The sequence below is a fragment of the Monodelphis domestica genome, chromosome 6 (genome assembly GCF_027887165.1).
Source record: "Monodelphis domestica isolate mMonDom1 chromosome 6, mMonDom1.pri, whole genome shotgun sequence".
Lineage (NCBI taxonomy): Eukaryota > Metazoa > Chordata > Mammalia > Didelphimorphia > Didelphidae > Monodelphis > Monodelphis domestica.
The window spans coordinates 201,055,828-201,081,421 of NC_077232.1; the positions used below are offsets into that span (position 1 = coordinate 201,055,828).

Here is a 25,594-nt window from a genome sequence, read left to right on the forward strand (position 1 = left end):
TGGGGAAGACTACTTGCCCTTGCTGAGGGAGATTTGGGGGTGGAAGACAGGAGATTAGAAGAGAAATTTCAGAGGTCAAGGCAAGTTTGTGTCAGAGAAAATACTGGCTGACCATAAAGTAGCATGGCAGCATTAGGGGCTTTTCACTTCCAGTTCTTTACCTTTTTTTCCCATTAGTGAGCCCTTTGGTAGCCTTGTGGTATGGTGAAGCCTATGGACCCTTTCTCAGAATGATGGTTTTAAGCACAAGACATAAAATATAGAAGAAACAAAATATATTGAATACAGTGATTAGATTTTTTTTTTAAATTGCAGACCCCAACCCAAGAATTCCTGGTCTATAGAGAAGAAGAAACAAGGACACAGTGAGGACTGCCCCTAAATAAGTCAAAGATGAAACTTTTTGTTTACTTAGACATTTTACAAAAAGAGTCTTCCCTGCTCTAGACTTATTTAAGATTTCATGAATAATTTGGAAAATTGCCTGCCTCCCTCCCTCCTAACCAATTTAATTGGAGGAAAAAAGAGGAGAGAAAAAAAGAGATAAGGTCAGGAAATGGTAATAGATCCACAATGGCACTGTGGCAAAAGCACTAGCTTTGGAGTTAAAAGGAATAGATTTAAATAGCATCTTTGATACTTATTACTTCACATAACCTTGAGGCAGTCACTCAGTCTCTTCAGATCTTATGTATAAAATGAGGAAGTTGGACTAGATGGCCTCTAAGGCCCTTTCCCAGTTGATATCTGTACCTTGCTTTCTTCCTCTTCATGTTTTGGTACAACAGATAATAATCGGGGCTTTCCCTAACCCGTGACTTTTAGACCACATTTTGTGCAAATGTCAAAGTTCTGATGCAAGCCACACTAGAGAATCAAACTCTTAATTATTGCAGGGAGGGTGGTGGTGGTAATTTAATAGCATCCTGACCTTCAGAGAAGGTCAGGGTTGGGTGGGTCTTTAGATAGCAAAGGGATGGCAGAAGAGCACCGGGATCCTGGGGAATGAGAAGAGGAAGAGCTGGAAAATGGACTAGGGGCAGAAAGACAGGTTGGTTTGGAGGGGGAGAGGGGAACTGCCAAGGCTAATCTTTACTTTGTAATTTTGCCCAGGGCTGGCTCTATACCATCTGGGAAAGACCAGCTCCTACAATTTTCATTTTATCTCCCTCTCACTGCCTGAAATTCTACCAATTAGTGATTGATTTTATTTCATAAACAAACACCCATAGGAGGATTATGGGAGAAGTAGGTGGCTATCAGCCATTCCTATCTTAGTGCTGGGTATTAGGAGTTAATTTAAACAAATCTACAGTAAGGGCCAAGGAGGTCTGTTTGTGTCGAGGGGTTTTACTTAAATGAAACTACTCAACCTGCTCCCCATATGGTAAGAAATAGATCTTTAAAAGGTACTGGAAAGGAGGGGGCAGGGGCTGCATCACCCTGAACACCTGGGCTAGGTAATGCTCTTTCTAGAAAAGTGGCCAAATCTGGGAACTTGGGGCTTATAGATCAAGGAGGCTTCAAAGGGCAATGGAGTTGCTTCCTCAACCACCTAGAATACTTTTCTTTCCACTATCAAACACCAAAAATTCTTGGCATAATTGTGTACAAGTAATATTAATTACTGTTATTTATGCAAAACACTAACCATTTATGCCTGTTTGCCATGCAGCACAATTATGATTAAGCATATCATTAAATATGCCAGATTAACTTTGTCACAAGTTTTATTTGATTACAACACTGAACCCTGTTCTCCATATGTTCCGCCTCCATACTTTGTGGTTCCTCTCATATGGTCAACTGCTTATAACTTTAAAAAATTAAAAAGAATGTTGCTTACAGGCCAGGGAAAATAGGCCAGGTCAGAGGCCCCATTGAGTGGCTCTTTTATTCTGTACCTATAACAACAAGCGAACCACCTAACTCTTGCAAATTCTCCCCATGATCCAAGCCTGCTGCATGGGGTCAAATGAACAGGATTTGGAATTCAGCCCAACACCCCTGTGGACTGAGCTACCTAGTTGGCGCTCCCCAAAGTACAGACAGAGCAGAATCTGGTTCAGCAATCTTGTGCTCTCATTTAAGCAACAGAGCAGAGAACAAGAGGTGGCCCTTGACAATACTGTGTTGCCCATGAGCCTGCTCCCCCTTATTCCTTTCCCCCTTTCCCCCCTGCCAGATCCTGGGGCTTAGTAGGTTCAAGGCTGTCAGAGCCACATCACCATGTAATCTCCTCTCACTCTTAGGAGTAAAATATATAAGACAATAAAAAGACCAGCTCTGAAAGTCTATGAGTCTAGTAAATGATGTGAGTAAATACGATAATAAGCACTGTTGGAGTGCCTTTTGAATGGAGAGCATCAAATAAGACAGATTGTAGAAATACAACAGGAGTAGAAGATTTAGTTCCTGCTCTGAAGAAGCTTACAGCCTAGTAAGGAAAGGCATATCCAGACAAAATGACGGGGGGACAATCGAAAAGAAACCTTCAACTAGTGCAAAATGACATACTACAAATTGAAAAGGGGCAATTGGTGGAAGTTGCAGAAAGGTCAATTTCATGTGACATCAGAAGAAAAAAAAAACTTTTCAACAATTAGAGCAGTCCAAAAATTAAATGGGCTACCTAAAAGGAGGTCAGTGGTTGCTTCTCATTAGAGGTCTTCCCTCAGTAGCTAAGTGGTCATTTTTCAAGTATGTTTTAGAGGACATTTGTTTTCAGGCAAGAGCCCAGGATGAGGTGGCCACCTAAATCCCTTCCAACTCTGAAATTCTGTGATTCCATCATTCTGTAAATCCATCTCAAAAGGACAAACTGCAAGCAAATGATGGGAAACATAGATTAGCCATGAACCACTCAGTTAAGAGAGGTTCTTATCTCTTCTTAGGGCTTCCATGTTCATTTATTCCTTCTAGCAATGCTTTATTATTAGGACACACACATGTAGAATATATGATAATGTATATATAAAATCTATATATAATGCAGAATATATGCACATGTGTATATAATCAGAAAGGAATTCACATTATTTTATTTCCTTATCTTTAATAAAAATAGGGAACTATATATAACTATTTTTATTTATTAAAAAAAATTCTCATTTGAATTTATTCCAGCATGTTTAGGTTTGCCTCATGGGGTCGTGCTAACAAGATAAATAAGGATGTTTTGTTTTGTTTCCTAAAAAATTGATTTCTTACCAAGAGCGCAAGAGATTTATTCAATAATGATCAAAACTGCCATCCTTATGTCCTGGGGGGGAGGGGAAGAGAATTGATCTAAGCATAAATCAATAATTTAAATATTGAGGTAAACATCTCATAATAATGGCAGCAGCTCACAATCATGAGGTACTTTTTAGTTTCCAAAATGTTTTCTTCACAGAAACCTTGTAAGGTAGAGAAGGCAAGCATTATCATCCCCATTTTGCAGATGAGATAGCTAAGGATCAGAGTTCAAGTGATTTGCCAAAAGCCATAGAATATCATGTGGTATCACCAGTACTGATTTTGGTTTCCTTGGTTTTAAGTCCTATGCTTTTTCCCCAGGATATAACCATTACTCTCTTTATTTTTAAAATTAATAAATACAATTCTAAATATATTTTATTTTTAAGCCAAGAATATTACTCCAGATCTCCCAAGAAAATAAACACAAAAATGCATTCAATATATTTGCTCAATGCCTGGTCATGTGTTTTGGAGAGTCAACATTGCTTAGTGAATAGAGTCTTAGAAATGGAGTCAGAAGTATCTGGACCATAGTTGAATCACTTCACATCTCTTTGTCTTAGTTTCCACATCTGTAAAATGGGGTCATAAATTCCTAAGCTTGCTGTATGGCCCAAGTATCTAATGCATATAAATGACCTTGCAAATTTTAAAGGACTATGTAAAATGTCTATTATAATTATTATCAGGTTTTAAACTTACTATTAGGTTTTCAAACAGAGAGAAGGCAGAATAATGTCTTTGGTCCTCTAGATTAAAAAAATAAAGAAAGGGACAATATAGGTGTCACTGAGTAGCATTTTTGCCCATGAATTGTGCTCAGCATAAGGCAACATAGTTGACTTCCACAAATTTCTTTGCAAGCTGAATTTAGCTTTAATGATTGTGCCTAAACAAAGAGTTGGTTGTTATTGTTCAGTCATTTCAGTTGTGTCTAACCCTTGATGACTCCATTTGAGGTTTTCTTGCCAGAAACACTGGAGTGGTTTGCCATTTCCATTTCTAGCTCATTTGACAGATGAGGAAGCTGAAGCAAAAAGGGTTAAGTGACTTGCCCAGAGTCACACAAATAAGTATCTGAGACCACATTTGAACTCTGGAAGAGGAGTCTTCCTAATTTCAGGCCTGGCAGTCTCTCTAATATGAACCTAAATAAAGATAAATTCCATCTTGCCTTTCAAAAATATTTTTAAATGAGGTGAGGGGAAAACTTTGGGAGGTCACATGAAATATGGTTTGGTTTTCCTAACCAAAGAGCCATGCCTCTGAATGGTTGAATATTTTCTTCTAACTCCTATAAGAAGCAACTTAAAGTGGTTTTGGTAAGCAGGTCAGTGATGAACCAATAGAAAAATAACAGACTAGCAAAGTGGATTTTCCATTAAGACTTTGGAATCAAAGATTGTGGTTGGAACCAAAAAGAATCTTCAGTGAAAGCTGTTATTACTTTCACAATTAGCTTTACTAAAAGTCATGCCCTCTAGGATCTGAGCATGTGTAAAGGAATAACTTAGGCCAGGGATCAAAAGCTGTGGTCATCAGATTCTTGCCAAAGACCATCAATTTCACTCATGGTGACATGGTGACATGGTGGTCATCAGATTCTTGCCAAAGACCATCCATTTCACTCATGATGACTGGGCTCTTCTTCTAGTCAAGGTTTGTATTTTCAAAGATGTCTCAAGCATTGAGGCTGAGGCAACCACAAAAAGGGGTTCTAACCAGCATTTCTCACCTGCCAGGTATTGGTAACAGATGCTAAGCACTCAGCTCCAAATAATTTTGTCCCCAGTTATGTGGGAGCAACAACATTAGAAGAGTGCTAGAGTTCTGGGTCCTAGGCCTTTTTCTGGCCTTACTTACTGTGAATTTCTAATTGCTCATTCTGGTGATAAATCATTATTCCCTTTACACCTCTATTTCCTTGTCCATTAAATGATGGGGCTGGACCAGATAACTTTGAGGGCCCGTCCAACTTGAAAAAATCTGTTAGTCTGTTTTCCTAGAATGATTAGAGGCATAATACCATAGTGGACAGAGTACTAGGATCAGAGTCACAAAAACCTGAGTTTAAATCTTTGCTTGTGACGAATGCTGGCTAGCAACAAACTCTTGCATTAGTTCTTTACTTTTCAGTGAGGTGAAGCAACTCTCAGGGTACTCTAAGTCTCAAAACTTTAGACCAAGTATTGATCTGAACTGGCAGAGAGATTCCTTACCAAAAGTTTTGTATAACAATGAGCTCACAAGAACTTGGTCCCCAAAATCCAAAAATTAGTCCAGTGGAGAACTTTTTCTTCCCTGATGAATTTATCACCAAGAAACCAGAAGGGCAGGGCTAGATAGGAGAACGATGTTCTCCACAACCTTCAAGGAACATTGAAATATTACTGCCGAAAAGGTATCTGAGATTTCATTTCTCTTAGTGGGTTCCAGACAATCCTTGGGGACTGAGGATGTAGTTGTTGCAGCATTTTATCTGGGTTCTATCCCTCATCCCTACCTGTCTCTCTCTCCCCACCCCACTAACTGACTTAGAAGAGTTGCTGATGAGCAGACAGCCTCCAAATGTTTTAACTACTCCTTGAGCAATGCTCTTTTCATCTTGGAGTCATGGTCATTTATCTTCCCTACATAGGGAAACAGCTTATCCCAGCAAGATTAAAAAATGCTGAGTGAAAAACACTGCTACTTCTCCCTTCAGTTTCTATCTACCTTGGTTGACATGTCCTGCTCCCGAAGAAGAGGAGAAGGGGGATTTGTTTACGTACTAACGTTTCCAGTGTGTTGGCCCCACTGAGGATTCTCTCCACTTCCAATCCATCAAGAGATCAATAGGAGTTTGACGGTTCTCCTACACTTTGTCCATGGCCTCTACAGGGCTTCATCCCATCTCTAGGCTTCTGGAGAATTTCAGTTCAGGCTCACACACAAGAGCGCCCAGGAGAGGTAATAGTTATATGCTCTCTCTTCTCCCTAGAAACTCAGAGTTCATTTTCTAGACATTTCTGCCGGATTTTCTACTTTCTTTGACTCAGGACTCCATCACCTGTGGTTTTCCATCATAAGCACCATCTTTTTTTTTCTTTCCCCACAACCCATGCTTTTCATCATGTACATTCTTGATTCATGTCTTCTTTTGAACCACCGTCCAATCAAGGCTGTACACTTTAACTTTCCAAGGTATTTCTCTAGCTTGGAGTAACTGTAATTCCACTTTATAATCTATTGCAAACTGCCTTTAGAAGTGCATCAGATTCTCTGTCATTCACTGTGCCAGAGCCCTCCCAGAAAACAGGTTCTTATCCTTTACCACAGTTGAGTTTGATCCAAGGTTGGCTCCTCTCACTAACTAATGGACCTACACCTGAGGCTTTTTCTTTTTTGACACAGCACATGGCAGGTCTGCAATATCAGATGTTTTATTATGAAACTGTGAATTTGAATGTAACTAATTTCTCATACCGAACCACTCTGCTCAGGAAGGGACTGATGATCGATGTCAATACCTGAAGGCAGAAGTTGATTTTCCAGGGTTAGTGAAGAAAAAAAAAAAAGCTACAGATTTCATTTAAAATGCACTATGGACCACCTACAAGTAGCTTAGAAGGCTCTGTGTGGCCCAGACTACGTATTACTGGAAATGCCCAACCTCCACTGCATAATCTTTGTTAATATTTGGGAAAGAATCATCTTTAGGTCTAGTTGTTTACCCCCTCATTCCTTCCTTGTGTTTAATTATTCATAGCATCATAGATCTGGAAAGGACCAGACTGGTTTGGAATAAGTCAGATAATCCCCTTGCCTTATTTTACAGATGAAGAGACTGAGGCCCACAGAGGTTAGTGACATGCCCCAAGGTCACAGAGTTTTTTAGTAGCAAGGCAAGGACTAGTCTGATTCGCAGTCTGGTGCTTTTTCTACTACGCCCCACTGCCTGTCATTATACTATTTAACATATAGCTCACAGTGGCAGTGGTCACAAAATGAACTATTATGTATTCAGAGACTAACAGAGGGAGAAAAATAGAAAAGGCAATGCTTTATGGCACAACTCATTTCTCTTAACCATAAATCAGACCAAGCGTAACAAAGAGCTCAATGTTTTTATTTAATTTAGATAAAGGATTCTAAGGGAATTGTTTAAGAATAATTGAATTGGGGACAAAAAAATACAAATGTAACCAGAGACATCTAACTGGGAAGCAGAATGGTATAGGAGAAAGGGACACTGGCCTTGGAGTTTTATAAGAACTGAGTTCAGATCCAACCTCAGACTCTCTTTAGCTATTGTGATCTTGACCAAGTCACAGAATTCTGGCTTGAGAAAAACACCAAAGGAGCAATCTGCTTCAATATGTATTTGGGGAAACAAATTCTCCCCACAAAAGAACCCAGGTCAGTCTCTTAAATTTTCTGAACCATTGGTTTCCTCTTCTCTAAAACTGAAATGATAACACTGGTGTCATAGTATTGCTGTGGGGAAAGTTTCTACTGTTTCCATCATCCCTACTACTCTGCCTCTGAAAAACTTTTTAAAAATATTTTCTCCAGTTTTTATTTTATTTTATTTTATTTTAATTTATTTTATTTTATTTTATTTGGAGGTGCTGTAACTATAAGTTCATCAGCATAGAGTTGCTGGGGAAGAACTTTCTCTACCACTCAGCTACAAATTACCCCTCAAAAACCTATTACTTTGTATACACTTTTAAAGGTACCTATTGTCTCTCTTGGTAGAATTTAATCTCCTTCAGGGTAAGGACTGTGCTACTTTCATCTTTTTACCCCCAGGGGAAGTATAGTGCCTGGCATGTAGTAAGCCCTTAACAAAAATATGATGGTTCAAAGAAAGTTACCTGAAACCCTATGTGATTAAGTGACTTATCCAAGATCAGACATCCAGGATTTGGCAAAAGCAAGATCTGAACCCAAGTCTACCTTGCTTGATCTCTGAGCCAATTCTCTATTTCAACACATTTCCTTTTAGCTGTTATTATGAAAAAGTCCATTTTTTCCAGATATCATTAGGAAAACTTGGATCAATCCTTCCTTATACTAGTTTTACATACTGAATAACTATGTCTCAAGAAATATGTAAAGATAAATATCTCAAACTTGGTTTACTGAGGTACTCTCTTTCACCTAGCATCTTATTGTTCCCATCACTTTACTGTCAATATTTGTTTATAATTAGCCTCTCCCTTTTCCCCACCCTTCAGCCCTCACTCTTAAATGCAAGAAAGTCAATGCTTGGAAGCCATAACTGTATATTATGAGAATTTTTATTTTGTTCATTGTACATGTGTCAAAACAATGTGACTATCAGAGAGAGTAGCTTCAGTATGCTAGTTTAGTTTATTAAATGTTGCATACCAGTCTGTAATTTCAGTGTAAATATAGGCTGTGTTTACATCAGTGAAGTAGAGCGTTGTGGTAATTCGTGGTAATTATCTGAGTAATTTAGGCTTTTTAAAAATGCCTGTTATTGACGACAAAAGCTATGTCTACAAAATCACAAAAACATGGGGATGGAAAGTCAAAAAAGAAACCAAAAATGCAGTGAATATTGGAAACATCCAGGTGACTGACCCTGTTTTTCACAGATTTCCAGCTTGTTAGAGCAGGAAAGGGACATTAAAGATTGGGTAATCCACCCCTTCATTTTATAGGTGTGGTCCCTTTTCATCAGGATGTTTTAATGTTGTTCAAACATTAAAAAAGCCAGAGAGGTGGTCTGGGTCACAATTGTTATCTACACTGACCTAATCTACCAGATGATTTTTCAGTTCTCTATTTTCACTTTGTCTGAGTAGACAAAGGCTAAGAACTTAAAAATTATATTTCTTCATATAATGATAGTCTGTGATGTACCTTATTGTTCATCTAACCACTCCTACCTGAAGTAACAATCCATTCTACGACATTTTCATTCATTCATCATTCAAAAAGTAGAATTAAAAGTAGGATCTATCTTGGCTTCCCACTTTTCTTTCAAGAAATACAAGAAACATAGAAGTCTTCATAGCCTGACCATATTGACCAAAGCCACAAATGCAAGTGTTGACCTAAAAAGATACATTTCTATCCCTTTTAAGAAAGTTAATAATGTCCAATCTCATGTTATAGTCTCTCTCAAATAAGCTTAAATGAACAGTCAAAACCATTTAAGTGAAAGAACATTTACTTAGGATCATAGCCTGGGAGCACTAGAGGATAAAATTGCCTGGCAGGGTAGCAACAGCCTAGAAAGGTACAATGGATAAAGGCTGGTCTTGCCAACTCTTACAAATTGCCTCTTGGCATTCTTTAAAAGCAGCTCGACAGCATAATTTGTTTGAAACAAGTGTTGAGGACTTAAATCCAAACTGCTTTCCTCTTAAATACTTTTTCATATTAAAGTATGTTTGTTAATAACATTGACATAAATGCAATCTAACCTGCATAAGTGAATCAATTGTTGATAAGTGTTCGTGTACCTTTAATTAGGGGACTTGGGAATTGTGAGCAGAGAACACCATCTGTATCCTCAAATGAAATAATAAAATGCCAAACTCCATTCTGGGGAGAATAATATCAATCAATCACAAGTACTGCTTAACTTAGTTGGAGGGTAACAGATTGCACCAGGTTCCCCTGCCATGTTTGTTTTAGTATGTGTTCACGTAGGCTCTATGAAACAGAACAGGTTAGAATGAAGCCAAACTCAAAGCAGAAAACTTTTATAACATTTCGACTAGAAGAAAAAAAAATTATAGTAGGCTGACAGCTAAACATAGCTCCAAGATATTGGGATGACACAAAAGGTTTCAGGAGTAATTGCAATGAGGCAGTAAGAGTGGGAGTAGTTCATCAGCCCTAATTCCCCAGCATTAAACAATTTTTTACAGCCAACAAAATAAATGGTAATATATGCTTAAAAGGCAGATACCTAAACATGTGCAAATTCGTTTGGAGCAAATCAAACCCTAGTTCAATCTAAAAGGCATTCTCACATGAAGTACATACAGATATTTAGATGATTGCAGCAAAGACAATTCTTTGCATGCAGCATCCATCCTAATTAGGTTCATTTGATAATGAATTTTTAGCTGGTTAAGTCTTCTGATTAAATGAATAAGAAAAAAAAAAGCTAGAGTCCAACAAAATTTAAACTGATAGAGAGACATGAGCCATCCAATATATAATTTATATCGAGGTGGTGAGTTGGCAAAAAATGTCCTCATTCCATCAGGTCCCATTAAGAAGAAGCACAAGACATGTCAACATGAAGCCATAGGTCAATAAACTTGCAAGACCTAGCAATGTCCTTAGGATCATGAGAGATTGGTTCATTTGATCAGTAGGAAATCTCTTCAAGAAGCAAAAACTGTATCTGAGAAGGCATTTAATTAAATATGGCTCCAGGAGAGTAGCCACAGGTCACCTGAAAGGATGATAAATAGAAAAGAATCAAAAGGGTGGGTTTAATAAATTGGGTACTCTTGGGCATTATGCTTCACTGTCTAAACTGCCCTTTCTATCTGCTGTGGACAGATACTGACTACCTCCTCCAACTCAGCTTGATTACAAGAGCTGTTATTGCGAATTCTGCAGACCCATGATTCATAGGACCATACAATCAGGGATTTGGATCCAAAAGGAACCTTGAAGATGATTCAGGCCAACAACTTCATTTTATAAATTAAAATCAGAGACACAGAGAGAGGTCTGGTGACCTCCCAGAGATTATACAGATATGGACTAGCAAAGCCAGAATTCAAACCCAAGTCCTCTGACTCAAAATTTGTATCTCTTTCCACTAGAACACCTTGCCTTTTCTGGTTCATAGAACTGCTTTTCTTAAAAAAGGAAGATAAAGTAAGATATTTGTAAAAAAAATATTTTAGTAGCATGAAAGGATTAATTACCACCCCCTTGCAAATGATATTCTGCTAAGTCCTTACTTCTCCCATTACATAGCTATATCTGCAATGAAGAAGAAACAAATGTGTCATTAGATTAATAATCAATTTGAACTACTAATATTGAGGAAAATAAGAATCAGAAAAAATAGAACTTCTTAAAGAAAAGACTTACCAGTGTACTTTCAACAAATTTAAGTTCATTCAGCTTTGACAGTCCGTAGCAGAGATAGCACAACAAAATTTAACAAATATTTTTAGCTCCTGTGGTGCATAAGGTATTGAATTGGGCACTGAGGGATACATAAAGCTAAATTACATAGAGTCCTTGATCACAAAAAGTTTACAGTCTAGTAAGTTAAGTACAGAAACAAAAAAATACAAAGTAGTAGATGATAAATGCATAAAACCAATAAAAAATGTTGGTCAGAGAATGTTTCCCCAAATATATAATTCAATTCCCACTTCCTGAGCAGATAACATTGTCAAATACTTTACCAAAACTGAGACCCTTCTATTAATGCCCTTTCCATGTGCCAAAAGCTTTGTGTCTTCTCCCACCCAGTATCCCTTTCTTCTAGTCAGGCCAGAAGATGAGGTTACCAAATCCACACCTCCACCTGTTTCCCTTATTCCATCTTTGGATTCTTCTCCACTTCATACCTCAGTGTCTTGTTCTCAGTTTTTGCCTGTCACACTTTAATAGTTCCTTCCTCTAATAAAAACACTCTTCTCTGAAATTAATGAATACATGCACACACACACACACTCACACACACACACACACACACACATACCAAACACACAGATGCACACACCTCCACACTGATAGTCTTTCAAACTATCATAATATTGCTCTCATCCCCTTCAATGTTCAACTCCTAGAAGTAAAATAATTTATAGCTTCTATTTCTTCAACTCACTACTTAATTTCTTATAAATTGGTTTGTGGCTTCAGTGATCGGCTATTTAATCAACCCAATGATCTCTTCTCCATTCTCAGCTTTTTGGTCCTTAGTGCAGCATTTCGCATTGTCAGGTACCCTCTTGGAATTTCTCTTGCCTTGAATTCTTTGATACTTCTCTTAGCTGATTCTCCCTCTATTTCTCCATGGCATCTTTGTTGTCTCCTTTAATATTTCCTCTTCCACCTCCTCTGTTTTCAACTCCAGTTATCTCTTCTCTTCTTAGGCTTTTATAATTGGTAACTTTTTAAAAAAAACTTTTACCTTCAGTGTTGGAACCAATACTGTGTAGTGACTTGTCCAGGGTCACACAGGTAGGAAGTTTGTGAGGCCAGATTTGAAGCCAGTACCTCCTGTCTTTAGGCTTGGCTCTCAATCCACTGAGCTCTGCAGCTGCCCCCTGGTAATCTTAATATAATGGAGTTCTATACTAAGGAATTCTAGTCTCTGGGCTATGCTAAGTTTTATCTCTTCGTTTAAAAAAATTGATGTCTTTTGTGTTTGTGTCTCCTAAATTTCTCCCAGTATACTTTTCCTCCCACCCTTCCAAATAGCTGTCATGTAGGACATAAAATATTTTTGATAAATAGGAGGGGAAAGATGATAGAGTGGGAAAGTGAGCAAAACTGTTCAATACCTATAAATGTTTGAAAATATCAAGATTGGCAGCAGCTGGGTGATTCAGGTGATAGAAAACCAGGTCTAGAGCTGGGAGGTCTTTGGTTCAAATGTGACCTCAGACACTTTATAGCTGTGTGACCCTGAACAAGTCATTTAACCCCATTTACGTAGCCTTTACCTCTCTTCTGTTGTGGAACCAATATTTAGTATCACTTCTAAGACAGAGGGTAAAGGTTTCAAAAAGAAAATATATAAAAGGACCTTCACATCTTTGTAAAAGATTAGAGGTGGGGTATCTTCTCTTATCTCTTCTTTGGGCTCCAGAGTGTTCTTTGCTGTTCTTCAAAAAACACTTTAAAATGTTTTCCATTTGTTGTTTTCCATTAAAAAAGCAGTAGTCATTGTGTTCAATATTTCTAATATACTAATTTCTTGACTTTGCTTACGTCTTCATCAAATCATTTAAGTTTACTTTGTTTCTCGGTGTCAGTCATATTCATCATTTCTTACAGCATAGTAATATTCTACTGTATTCATGTGCCACAATTTGTTTACCAATTCCCTAATTGATTTGTTTTCATAATTCCAAATGACTTTCCAAAATTGGTGTACTGATTTATCACCACTATTTTCCCACAACTATTTTTCAGTATTGTCGGGTTCCTGTCTTTTGTCTTCTTTGCCACTTCAGGGTTGATTTAACTTGAATTTCTCTTTATTATTAGTGATTTGGAAAATTATTTGATGTGACTGCTAATAGTTTTAATTTCTTCTTTTAATAACTAGTTGGACATATTCTTCAACTCCTTATTTATTAGGAAATCAGCTCCTCATCTTCAACTTCCTCCTTGAATCTTATCTCAGATTTAGCATGTCCCAAATTGAAATCGACACCTTCCCTCCAAAACCTATCCCTTGTCTTCCTTGTTTCTATTATAGCACCTTCATATATTATCTTCCATATAGTAGACATTTAAAGGAAACCCATAAGGAGATGTGAGAAGGGAAAATTATACGAAGAGGGACAGAGTGAAAAGGCATGGAATGTGGAAATAGAATACTATGTACAAGGAGAAGCAAGTAAATTAGTAGAATAGGCTTTACAAGGAGTATTGAGAGCTCCAGGATATAAGAAAATTGGAAAGGTAGGAAAGCACTAGATTATGAAGAACTTTAAATGACAAATAGTATATTTTGTGTCTGATTCGGGAGTTCATGTAATAGTGAGTCATTGTAGTTATTGAGTGTATTTGTGTGTTTATGGTCTGGGTGACATGGTCAGGCTTGTGCTTTAGAAAAATCACTTTGACAGCTGGGTGGATGATGGATTGGAGAGGAGAAAGACTTGAAATGGGGAGGCCAACCAGGAAACTATTTCAGTGGCCCAGGCATGAGGTGATGAGTGCCTTACCAGGGTAGCAGCTATATAAATAGAAAGAGGAATTACCAGAGATGTTAAAAAGATAGGAAAAAATCTTAACAATGAATGCAATATGTGGGGTGATTATGAATGAAGAAATGAGGATTTAAGTTTGGATGACTGGAAGGATAGCTCTGCTTCGATAATTAAATGAAGGTTGGGAAGAAGGGTGAGTTTGGAGGAATAAGTTCTATTTTGAGTTTGATACTCATTCTAGAACCTGTTCTACTATTTACTTACTTCTCCTTGCACATAGTATTCTATTTCCACACTCCATGATGAGTTTGAGATACCTATTGTACATCAAAATTCAAATGTCCAAAAGGCAGTTGGTAATGTGAAGGAAGAGCTCAGGAGAGATTGGGGCTAGATTTATAGATCTACATATAATCACAGATATAAAATTGATCATTGAAACGATAGAAAATCACCAAATGGGATAATAAAGAGCAAAAAGAGAAGAGGGCCCAGTCCAGAGCTTTGATAGTATGACCTGGATTAAGATGCAACAAAGGAGATTGAAGAGTAATAGTCAACCATGTAAGATTCCAAGGACAAAACAGTGCCAAGAAAACCAAGAGTGGATACAGTACCAATGCGTAGAAGGTGATTGACAATATCAAAGCCTATATAAATGTCAAAAATGATGAAAACTGATATAAAATTGTTAGATTTGGCCCCTAATCCATTATTGATTACTTTGGTACAAACAGCTCCTGTTGAATGAAGAGATCAAGAGCCATACTGCAATGAGTTTAGAATTGAGAGAAGAAAAGATTCTTAATGAAAACTTGAGGAATTTACTAGCAAGAAAGACAAAAAAATTAACAGAGATGGTCAAAGGTCAAATAAAGTGAAGGGTTTTTTTGGAGGGGGAGTTGTTTTTAGGACTGGCTATACATGCACATGTTTGTAGGCAGAACAGAAGACTGTAGGTAGCCAGTAAAGAGATAGAGGATTAATAAATGATTATTACAGTATGGAAAAATCTGCTGAAGAAGATGGCATGGAATGGGATGGGATCAAGGATACACAAAGAAGGGTTTGCTTTGGTAAGTAGAATGACCACCTCTTTTTGTGAGAGAGAGATAAAGGAAATGTTTGAAAAGAAGCCTGAGACATGTGAGGTGAATGAAAAACAGTAATCCCTTTAGAGATCATCAAATTGGAGTATGGATCCAAACATGCTGAGGGAAGAATAAAAAGTTTGGAGTAGCTACTGTGCTAAGAGTAGGAAAGCAAATTGATTAGGGAAGTAGAAAAAGATTAGCTTTCTGCAGTGAGTCCCCAGGTGAGATCATGTAACAAATTTTTAGGGAATCCATGGTCTCTTGATTTTCTCCAGTTCAGTTAGGTAGCATGAACATCGGAGGATAGGAGGCAGATGGTTAATTAATCTATGGTTAGGATTTGGGAAAGTGGAATTGGCAGTAGGATAAGAGCACAAGTGTAGCAGATAATATAGAATTGAACTGTTTCATCAAATATATGAGACTGGGAAGGGAAAAGAGTTTAGCCAGCACATGTTATAATAAACTGGGAAAGCAATGAAGGATGGAAGGGTTAAAGATCATGGGGAAAATGAAGAACAATTTTAAGAGTCTTGAAATTATAGAGAAAGATGACTTAACAAACAATTATGGTCACATAAAGGAATTTTAGATCTCATTAACGTGGAAGTGCAAGACTTGTGGCTGATGCCAAGATGAATGAGCAGGTGTGGAGGAGTAGATCATGGGAACTGAGTGTATTGAAGAACTGAGAAGGTAGATTATTTAAGGGATCCTTACTATGTATATTGAAGCCCCCTAGTATGAGAGCAGGAGTTGGGTTAGAAAAAACAAACAAACTGTGAGTCAGTTATAGAGAGTAAGGAAAATATCCTGAAGGCCAATAGATAATGACCCCTATGATGGGACTAGATAAATTTGAATGTAAACCTCCAAAAAGGCTGCTGAATGATGGTGATAGAGATTAAAAGTTATTAAATCAACTAAGGAAAAACAGGATTCTCAAATGACTTTCCCTTATAACCTCACCCTTAGATAAGCTTGTGGCTACCGAAGAAGAACAGCCAAGGGACAACTTCAGATCTTTATTAGATCACCAACACTATCCATATCACATCTCAATATTTAATAGCTTAGTATTACTCCTTTCTCTAGCCAGAGAGAGCACCCCAGGGAGGGCATGGCCCATATGTAGCTCTGCAGGTGTTTCTGATATCTATACTTCAACTTTCCTATCTTTTGTTTTTGCTATTTGCTGCATTGCTGGGCAGGCATGGTTGCTGCTGTTTGCTTATGATTGTGTTGCTTCTTCTACTGCCATGGCAACCCATCCGCTCTAAGGCTGACTGGACTTGCAGAGACATCATTTTTCTGTTTCTGTGACAATTCTCCATGCCACTTGCTCTAATAGAAGGGAAGAGACATTCTCTCTAGTACTCTAGCAATCTGTCACAGGTCTGTGTATCTGGGAAAGAGTGGGAGAAATGCTTGCTCACCTTGATCAAGCTGGGGTTGCTAGGGCTTTGCTTTATTTGTCATCAACAATATTGACAACCTTTCATGAAACTCTCCTTCTTTAGTTTCAGTGCTCCTGCCTGCCCTAGGTAATATTTGTTAGGTCTTCTTTACTTGCTCATTTTCCTTCTGAAATCCCCTAAATGTCAGTGTTCCCCAAAGTCCTATCATGAGTCATTTTTCCTTCTTAGTCTACACTTGTTCTGTGTGTAGTCACATCCATTTTCATAGATTCCGGTATAACCTCTGTAAATTTTACTCCTAAACCCCTCGATTCCCAGCCCTCATTTCCAAAGTTGCATTTCTGTCTGCTTCATGGCCATCTCCACCCAGAAGTCTCCCGGACATCTCACTCAATATGTCCAAAACTAAATTCATCATCTCTCCTTACAAACTGTCTTCTCCTGACTTCTCAATGTTCTGTTCATGATAAAATTAACTTTACTGTCACTTTGATTCTGAACTATCCTGTCATCTTTAACTCCTCCTTCCTTCCCTCTCATAGAGTCATTAAGTCTAGTTGATTCTGACTCTGAAATAGCTCTCCCATCTGTCCCCCTCCTCTTCATTTCTCCTGCTACTACAAGCTTCCATTACCTCTTGATTGAACTACTTAAAACATCCCAGCCTTTCAGTCATTCATTTTTTTACAAGATTAATTTTGCAAAATCATAGCTCTGGTAATATCAACATCTTCTCAAAGACATCGTTAGTGGGCTACCAGATTGAAGTCAGAACTCTTTCCCCAGGCATTTAAGACCTCTTTTTGTCTATAACTCATTTCTCTTTTGAACCCATTTCACTCACTAGTCCATGTCACCTATATAATCTGAATTCTCACCTATCATTTCTCAGTCTAGAAACTTTTCTCTCCTGTACCACTTTCTAGAAATCTTTCCTTCCCTTTGAGACCCAGTCCAAATGTTACATGGTCTCGTTATACTTTCCTTAGTACATTAAGATAACTTAAAAAAAAACTTGTCTTCTATCTTAGAAATCAGTGATTTATCTTGTTTCCAAGGCAGGAGAGCAACGAGGGCTAGGCAATAGGAGTTAAATAACCTGCCCATGTTCACACAACTATGAAGTACCTGTGGCCAAATCTCAATCCAGGCCTTCCTATCTCTAGATCTGATTCTCAATCCTTTGAGCCAAGTAGCTGCCCCCCAAGATAATTTTTTCTTTTATTTTATGAACTTATTTTGAACTTTATACATCTTTCATATTATACCTTATATCTTGGCTGTTTGTTTATCATTTATTTTGACTATGAGACTCGAAGGCCTATGAGAAGGACTGTGTCTTCTATTTCTATATACACCTTGCCAGATTTAGCATAGTCAGTGCCATTTCACTATATATATATATATATATATATATATATATATATGAGATAACTATTTGTTGGATGGTAAAATAAATGACTGGAGAAAGAAATGGCCAACCACTCTAGTATCTTTGCAAAAAAAATCCCACATGAGGTCACAAAGAGTCAGACATAACTGAAAGTGACCAAACAACATCAACAAAATGAATTAATTTTTTGGAAAGTAAGAGAAGTAATAACTACTCTAAAGTTAGAGTAGAAGAGCCCAACAAATTTTGCTACCTTTTACCCTACTAGGTAGGGAATGTTTCATAAAAGGGATTAAATATTATTGTATGATAATTCAACCATTGGGATAAAATTGATATTTGGAATACTGGCACATCAAAAATGAAAAGAGCAACTCAGTTAATTAAACAAGATTAGTCTGACAAATGTCCATGAAGAAGGGAATAGATATTTACCTAGACTTCAAGTATGGAATGTGCTAAGCTCACTTTTGATGAAGGGTTTAACATGAAATATGAAGAAACTGAGGATATTTAGCTTAGAATGCTTAGCCAGGATATAATTATTTATTTCAGTTATTCAAAGTCACATAGAAAAGTCATTAGATTTCCGCTTGGATCTGGAGGGAAAAATTAATAGCAGTAGTTACCCAGGACAGAGAGATAAATTTATTCTTGATGTAAGAATAACTTCCTAAAAATTAAAACTTCATAAAAATGGGCTGCCTTGACTAGTAGGGAGTTTCTCCTAATAGAATGCCTTCAAGTAAAAGATATGAAGTAAATGTGATAAAAAAAAAAGTTTCAACTCATGAAACTGCAAACAACAGGTTAAAGAGAAAGCTAGCCTGCATGCAGAGTGCTTACCATGGATGGGATCAAAAATGAGCCAGGTGATAACATCTGTAGATAAAATCGAAAGACTATAGACATGAAATAGAAAATATCTGCTTGTGTTGCTGTGGTTATCTATTCTCATGGATGATGAGAGTAGAATGGTCACATTTATGCTCAGGCATTATAACTAATTGATGAGTTGTTGGAGAGGCATCATTGGAAACCAGGCAATGAGGCACTTGTTTGGTGTATCATAGAGAAGATAGTTTCTCAGTGATGAGTTGGAGTATCCACTGACGTGCCTTCCAATTCTGAAATTCTGGATTCTGTGGTTTGACTGTTGTGTGTTATAGTTCTCAATAAGGTACCTCATTTTATTTGTCTATCAAGGGATTATGTCTCTTTCTTCCATCCATCACATAATAATAACAAATATTCATCAGGCTTATGTCTTCAAGGAGCTATCCTGGGGTGTTCTGAGAATCCTACCTATATTAATATAAGCAAATGCTACCTCCCAGATGGTGAGTCTGATCCGTGGTGTTTGGTAGCCCAATATGTCACTGCAAAAACACCCAGTGATATGAGATAGAGACAATAACAAATGCATGCATAATTCAAGTTTTAGGAGAGGGTATATGGAATGAAATGCCAACTTATGGCCACTGTAGCCAAAGGGGAAAACTCCATACATAGTTTGAATAGGTTCTCAGAACAGCAGTTGAATAATTATGCAGCAATAAATGCAGCATCTCCATAGTTACAGGCAAAAGGTAGCAATAAATAAATTTCACCAGAAGTTCAGTGCTCTGCTTCATATGCTCTGAGCAACTACAAGGCTATTAACTTTGTACATTGCAAAGGATACAGAGTGCTCTGTCTTGGAGTTTCGAGTTTTCTATAGATGTCCAAAGTAGTTTATTTAGGAGAATGATTTTATTTAAATGGACTAATCATCATTTGACTATTATTGTCCTTAAATTCTAATATGAATTTGATATAAGGCTAGGTCCACTATGTATCTTTTAGCAATACAGAAATCTGCATCTTCTGTACCTATTTTTCATAAATACTGACAATCTAACCTATGTATCTTTCTTTCTGGGAAGGGGTTTTTGGTCAATCAGTCCAGCTACTTGTGAGCCTTCCTTACTCCTTTCACTTCCTCTTATATTTTCATCTTATTTATGGTGAATTTTGTGCAATAACCATAGCAGAAAAATTCTGCCTAAACCAGAATAATACAATCCTATAAGCTTTAATACTCCTTTTAAATGTGGCTTTTCCCTCTCCTGATCTTATTTGTTCCAGGGCTATCTCTCAGGTCAGTTTTCATCAAAAGTACTGTTTCAACTCCAGTAAAGTTCACAGTTATTGATTTAGCCAAGGTTTTGTGACTTCAACACAGCAGTCATCCAGATAGCATTTTTCTTATTTCCAGAGATTGTAGTCTTAAAGAACACCTAACACCATCTTCAACGTCATCCAATCTTGAGTTACATTCAATCATTATTCTGTGCCCCCTCTTTGTTAATGTGTTTGGTAGTTTGCAGATGAAAGAATCTATTCTGATTTTCCTTCCCACCTACACACAGAAAACCTTACTGAGTGCTTATTCTACATGGTAGAAATAGTGGAGGTCAATTAGTAATCTCAAATGGAAATGTTCCGAAGATTTCATTTCAGAAAATCAGTGAGTTTTATCAACAATAAAGATAACAAAGATTTCAGATACAAGTGAAAAGTGGCAACTAATTTTGTTGACAAGAAAATGATAATCTGTTATGTGCATGTGTTTATCCTTACGTTTATTTTTAACAAGTAGAGAACTTAGCAATAAAATTCAGAAAGTTTTTTCAGCAACTTCGACAATAGACAACTTTCATATTTTTTTTCTTTTTTAGGCACCATCAGCCATTCAGCATGGTGTAGCATAGAAAGCTAGATTTGGAATTAGGAGGATCTGAGTTCAAATCCTGCCTCAATCTGTTACTGTGAACTTGAGAAGTCATTTAACATCTGAGGGTTTCAGTTTTCTCATCTATAAAATTAAGGGGTAGGGCTAGATGAACTTCAAAACTTTATCTCAGACATGGTTTTGAAGAACCTCTTGTAAAAGACTGACTCTATTCATGCTACCTGTACATTGAGTCTTGATCATTCCACCAACTTCTTTTTTTTTTGTATGATAATGCATGTACAATTCTTATTTTACATTACATCGTGGGGAGAGGGGAGATGGATAGTGTTTTTTCTCATAGATTCCTCTAAATTGTTCAGGATCACTGCATTGCCACTAATGGAGAAGTTCATTACATTTGATTGTACCACAGTGTATCCATCTCTGTGTACAATGTTCTCCTGGTTCTGCTCCTCTCACTCTGCATCAATTCGTGGAGGTCATTGCAGTTCACACATTCCACCAATATTTCTAACCTCCATTGTCAACTCTACTTCAATACATGATTATTTCTTAATGATTCTGATTCTTCTAAGGATCTCAACTACTTCTTTTGCCTCACTTTCCAATTCATCTTTCAGAAGGCTCCTGAAAATATGTTTAATTGGTCACTCAAATAGTATTATTCCTAAAACTTTCAGTGGCTCCCCAGTATTTATGAAATAAAATATACATTGGATATAATGGCATTAATCACTTCCTACAGTTTTTCTAACTTACCTCTTAGCTTTATCTCAAAATGTTCCCCTTCAAACCTGATCTTGCAGTAAAACAGAGCTACTTATCTTTCATTCCCTCCTCTTTTCTCTGCTCATATCAATTCTCCATGTTTGAAATGGATCCCTTCTCCCTAGCTTTTCTGTAAAATTCCATCCTTTCTTTTAAAAATTAACTCCCAAAATCTACCTTCACAGAGTACATTCATACTTCATCCCCAATTGAAAACTATCTTCCTAGTCAACTGTTATGCCCCTATCACATCCTATTTTGAACCATAGTATAAAATACAAGTATCTCTATATAATAGTAGTCAGAGAAGGAAATGGAAATATCTTCCTCTATCATGTTGTGAGTGCCTTGAAACCAGAGTTTGTATTTAATTTAGCTGCTTGTACATGGCAATGTTTAATGTATTTTAAATTAATTTATAATTAATTATTATAATCATAGTTATAATAATTAATAAGAAATAATTTAATTAATATATGTCATTTCTTCATTGTAGGATCTCTATCAGGGTATATCATAACACGTACCCCAACCTTCTCTTCCTAGGAGATTTTTCCTCCCTCCTCCTATATACCTTCTTGAGACGACTTATCCAAGGCATCAGTGACCTTTCTGTGAGTCTCCTAACATTCCAGTGTAACATGAGAGCTTTCATTCTGTAATTTCTTGTCCTCACCTGCTTGATACCCATACCTCCTTTTTTGATCATCTATCTTCAAGCTGGTGTCTTTTATATCACCTCTCCCATTAAAGTCACACATTTTTAGTGGACTAGGCACCAGTGATCACGTGTAAGTGTTCACCATATAATCCTCTTTTCAACATTTTTCTGCTCCATTCTTCTGCTCTCATGTTCTGAGTCTGTAAATTGCCCAGGGTATCCAAAATCTGATGCCAAGGTCCTGGTGACAGGTTCTTGGATGAAAGCCTCTGGATTCATCCAGATGTGGCTGAAAGGGTATGGGAGGTTGAGGCTCATATTTGCAGGATAAATCATTCTTTTTTGAATAGTGCCAAATTTGCCTTTACTTACCTCCCTAAACTTCTTTCTCAGAATTCATAACAGAAATCTTCTCTCCAGATCATAATTCCTAATCCTGTGCTCATTCTGTCATTGACTCTTTTCTGTTCCTGTTCCTCATTCTTAGGATATTTCCAAAAGAACTAGTCTAGCTGCAGAAAATATGAAAACAATTGAATGGCACTTGCCCTCAAGAAACTTGTATTTTATGTATAGATACAATATATACACCGATGAGCAAATTTAATTGGAGAAGCAGAGTGTTCTAACAAATGGAACAATCATGAAAATGTTAAAGGCAGGGCTGGAGATGAGCCTTAAAAGAAGCTAAAGATTCAAAGAGGTGAGGAAGAAAGGTGTGCCAGCACAAAGGTAGAAGAGGAAATGTTCAGCACAGTAAGCACCAAAAAGGCTATTCTAACTGGAACTGAGATAGTGGCTTGGATAGAAAGAAGGCATGAAGGAAGGGTTTACTAAGTGACTGCTATTTTCTAAGCACAGTGCTAAGCATCTTCCAAATAGGATTTCATTTGATACTTACAACAACATTGTGAGGTAGATGCTATTATTTTTATCATCCTCATTTTAGAGTTAAGTAAACTGTGGCAGATGCAGATTAAGTTACTTTTCTAGCATCACACAGCTAGTAAATATGTAATGCTAGATTTGAATTCACAGCTTCCTGATTACAGATTCAACATTATGCCCTTCCATTGTAATACCTAGCTGTCCCCAATAATAGCTAGCATTGAGATGATGCTTTGTTTACAAAATACTTTAAAATGTTATATCATTACATCCTTATAACATCCTTGAGAGTTAGGTGCTCTTTTTATTTCCCACTTTTATGGATGAGGAATCTGTGGCATGAAAATGAAGAAGATAAAGTCAAATGACTTTCCCAGGGTCATATAGCTAAGTAGGTGAAATTGAATTCGAACTCAAGTTTTTTCTGACTCCTGGGCCCCCACACTATATGCAATCTGCCATCTAGCTGAAAGAAGACTGAATGAAAATTATGCAGGGAGTTAATGCTAAGCATTTTCCCCACCTGGGTGTTATGAAAGGTATGATATTTTAGGAGTCAGAAATCTTAGATTTGAATTTGAGCCCTGCCATTTACCAAATATGTAATTATGACACTTTACCAAACTCAGCCTCAATTTTCTCATCTGTAAAAAGAGGTTGGTCTAGATGATTGCCAAGTACCCTTCCAACTCTAACTTAATGTATGCAATGACTCTAAAAACTTTGTTTCCTGTAAGAATAGCTTTCATGTGTAAATAAGTAAATAGATCATTTATTAAGCCCTTAATCTGTATAAGGCACCATACTAAGCACTAAACAACCCTTTTACCCCACAAACTTTTTGAAATTAGTTATAAGCTTCCTAAAGGAAGTTACCATGTCTTATATTCTTTTGTAATCCCATAGTGTCTGGTACAATCTGAGATACATGGCAGAAACATAACCAGTTGAATAGAAAAATGAATGATTTCCAAAATGTTAGAAATAGATTAATTGATTCATTAATGAATTACATCTTAATTTTAAAAAAAATTTATTCCATCTTCAAGACTAAATAAATATATTAAAGTCTATTGTCAGAAGGTTGGCAAAGTTTGGTCATGATGACTCCTGAAAAAGATAAAAATACAAAAGTGTCTTCAACCCAACAGTCTTTTTTTCAGCTTCTCTGTGACACTGATAGGGCCAAATGGTAGAGGATGGTTTTGTCCAATGACCAGTAGGGTTAACAACCAATTTGAGGAACTGAACTGCATCCATATCAACATTCTTCTTGTAAATGAAACTAGACGACATAAAGATTAAAAGTTAAATGAGAAAAAAGCTTACAAGTCCTCCTTGGAGAGGTAAATAAAAGAGTTGGCAGAGTTTGTTTCATCCTATGCCTAAAGGCAATAAGAAATATTATTTCATGTATGCAAAAGTATTTCTCATAGAAGTTTTACAGAAATCAAAAAGTAGGTATGTGGGTTGTAGTTGCTCATTTCTTTTTGGTCACTATTTTGGGGGGTCTCTGATCTTTTTTGCTGCCCTTCTAGAATATTCCACACTTTAAGATACCTTGAAAGTGATTCTTGACTGCTTATACAGTCATGTCCCCTTCAGCATAAATTTATTCTTTGTGAATTTGGGGAGGTTTAGTTGCTTCTTTTCAGTACAGAACTTGTTACATAGAAAACACTTAATAAATGCTTGTTACCTTGTTGCCACTGATACTTCTTCCAATGGCAAATCAAAAAAGTGACATGGTGAGTACAAATGTGGCCATTCCACCCTCATCATCCATGAGAATAGATAACTACAGAAACACAAGCAGATACCTTCTATTTCATGTCTGTAGGCATTCAAGTTTTCTCTCCAGATGTTATCATCTGGCTCACTTTATCCCATCCATGGTAAGCTCTCTGCAGGCTAGCTTCCTCTTTAAACTGTTGTTTGCAGTTTTTTTTCTTTTGAGTTAAAGGAAAAAGATCAGTTCGTCTCTCCTTCTACCCCATTCCTTACTTCAAGCTCTCTTCACACAGACAAATGTTGGAAAGAAAATAGTGCTTCCTACTTTAATCAACTCAGTCAACAATATCCATGTAAAGGAAGATTTTCATTTGTTTTGGATACCTTGTCCCCATGATTCATGTTCCAAGACTAGATTCTTCATTTCTTGTGAATCAAATGTATACTTCCATTATTTATTCTCCTATCACTTCACAAATCTTTTTTCTGAGTTTGGTTGAAATTAAAAATGACTTGTTGCAAATCAGACAGGTTAAAGCAAAGTCATTCACTGAAGAATATTGTAGACATTACAATGGTTTGGAGGTGATAGTAATTCAAATGATTAAAATAGGTCACTGGTTACAACATTTTTTTAAAATGGGTTTCTTTTAGAGAAATAATTTTTTCCTATCCAAATTTTCCATTTATATTTGATATAACCAATGTTGATACAGTATCTTTGAAATCTATTTGATATGGTATTCCACTTTTATCTAAACAGATAAAGTAATGGGAA

General features: G+C 36.9%; 1 long non-coding RNA gene across 1 annotated transcript in view; it reads left to right on the forward strand.

Annotated features, from left to right (window-relative positions):
* Positions 1-25,594, forward strand: part of LOC103099888 (uncharacterized) — a 363,322-nt gene that overhangs the window by 94,788 nt on the left and 242,940 nt on the right. The gene's annotated exons all lie outside the window — the stretch shown is intronic.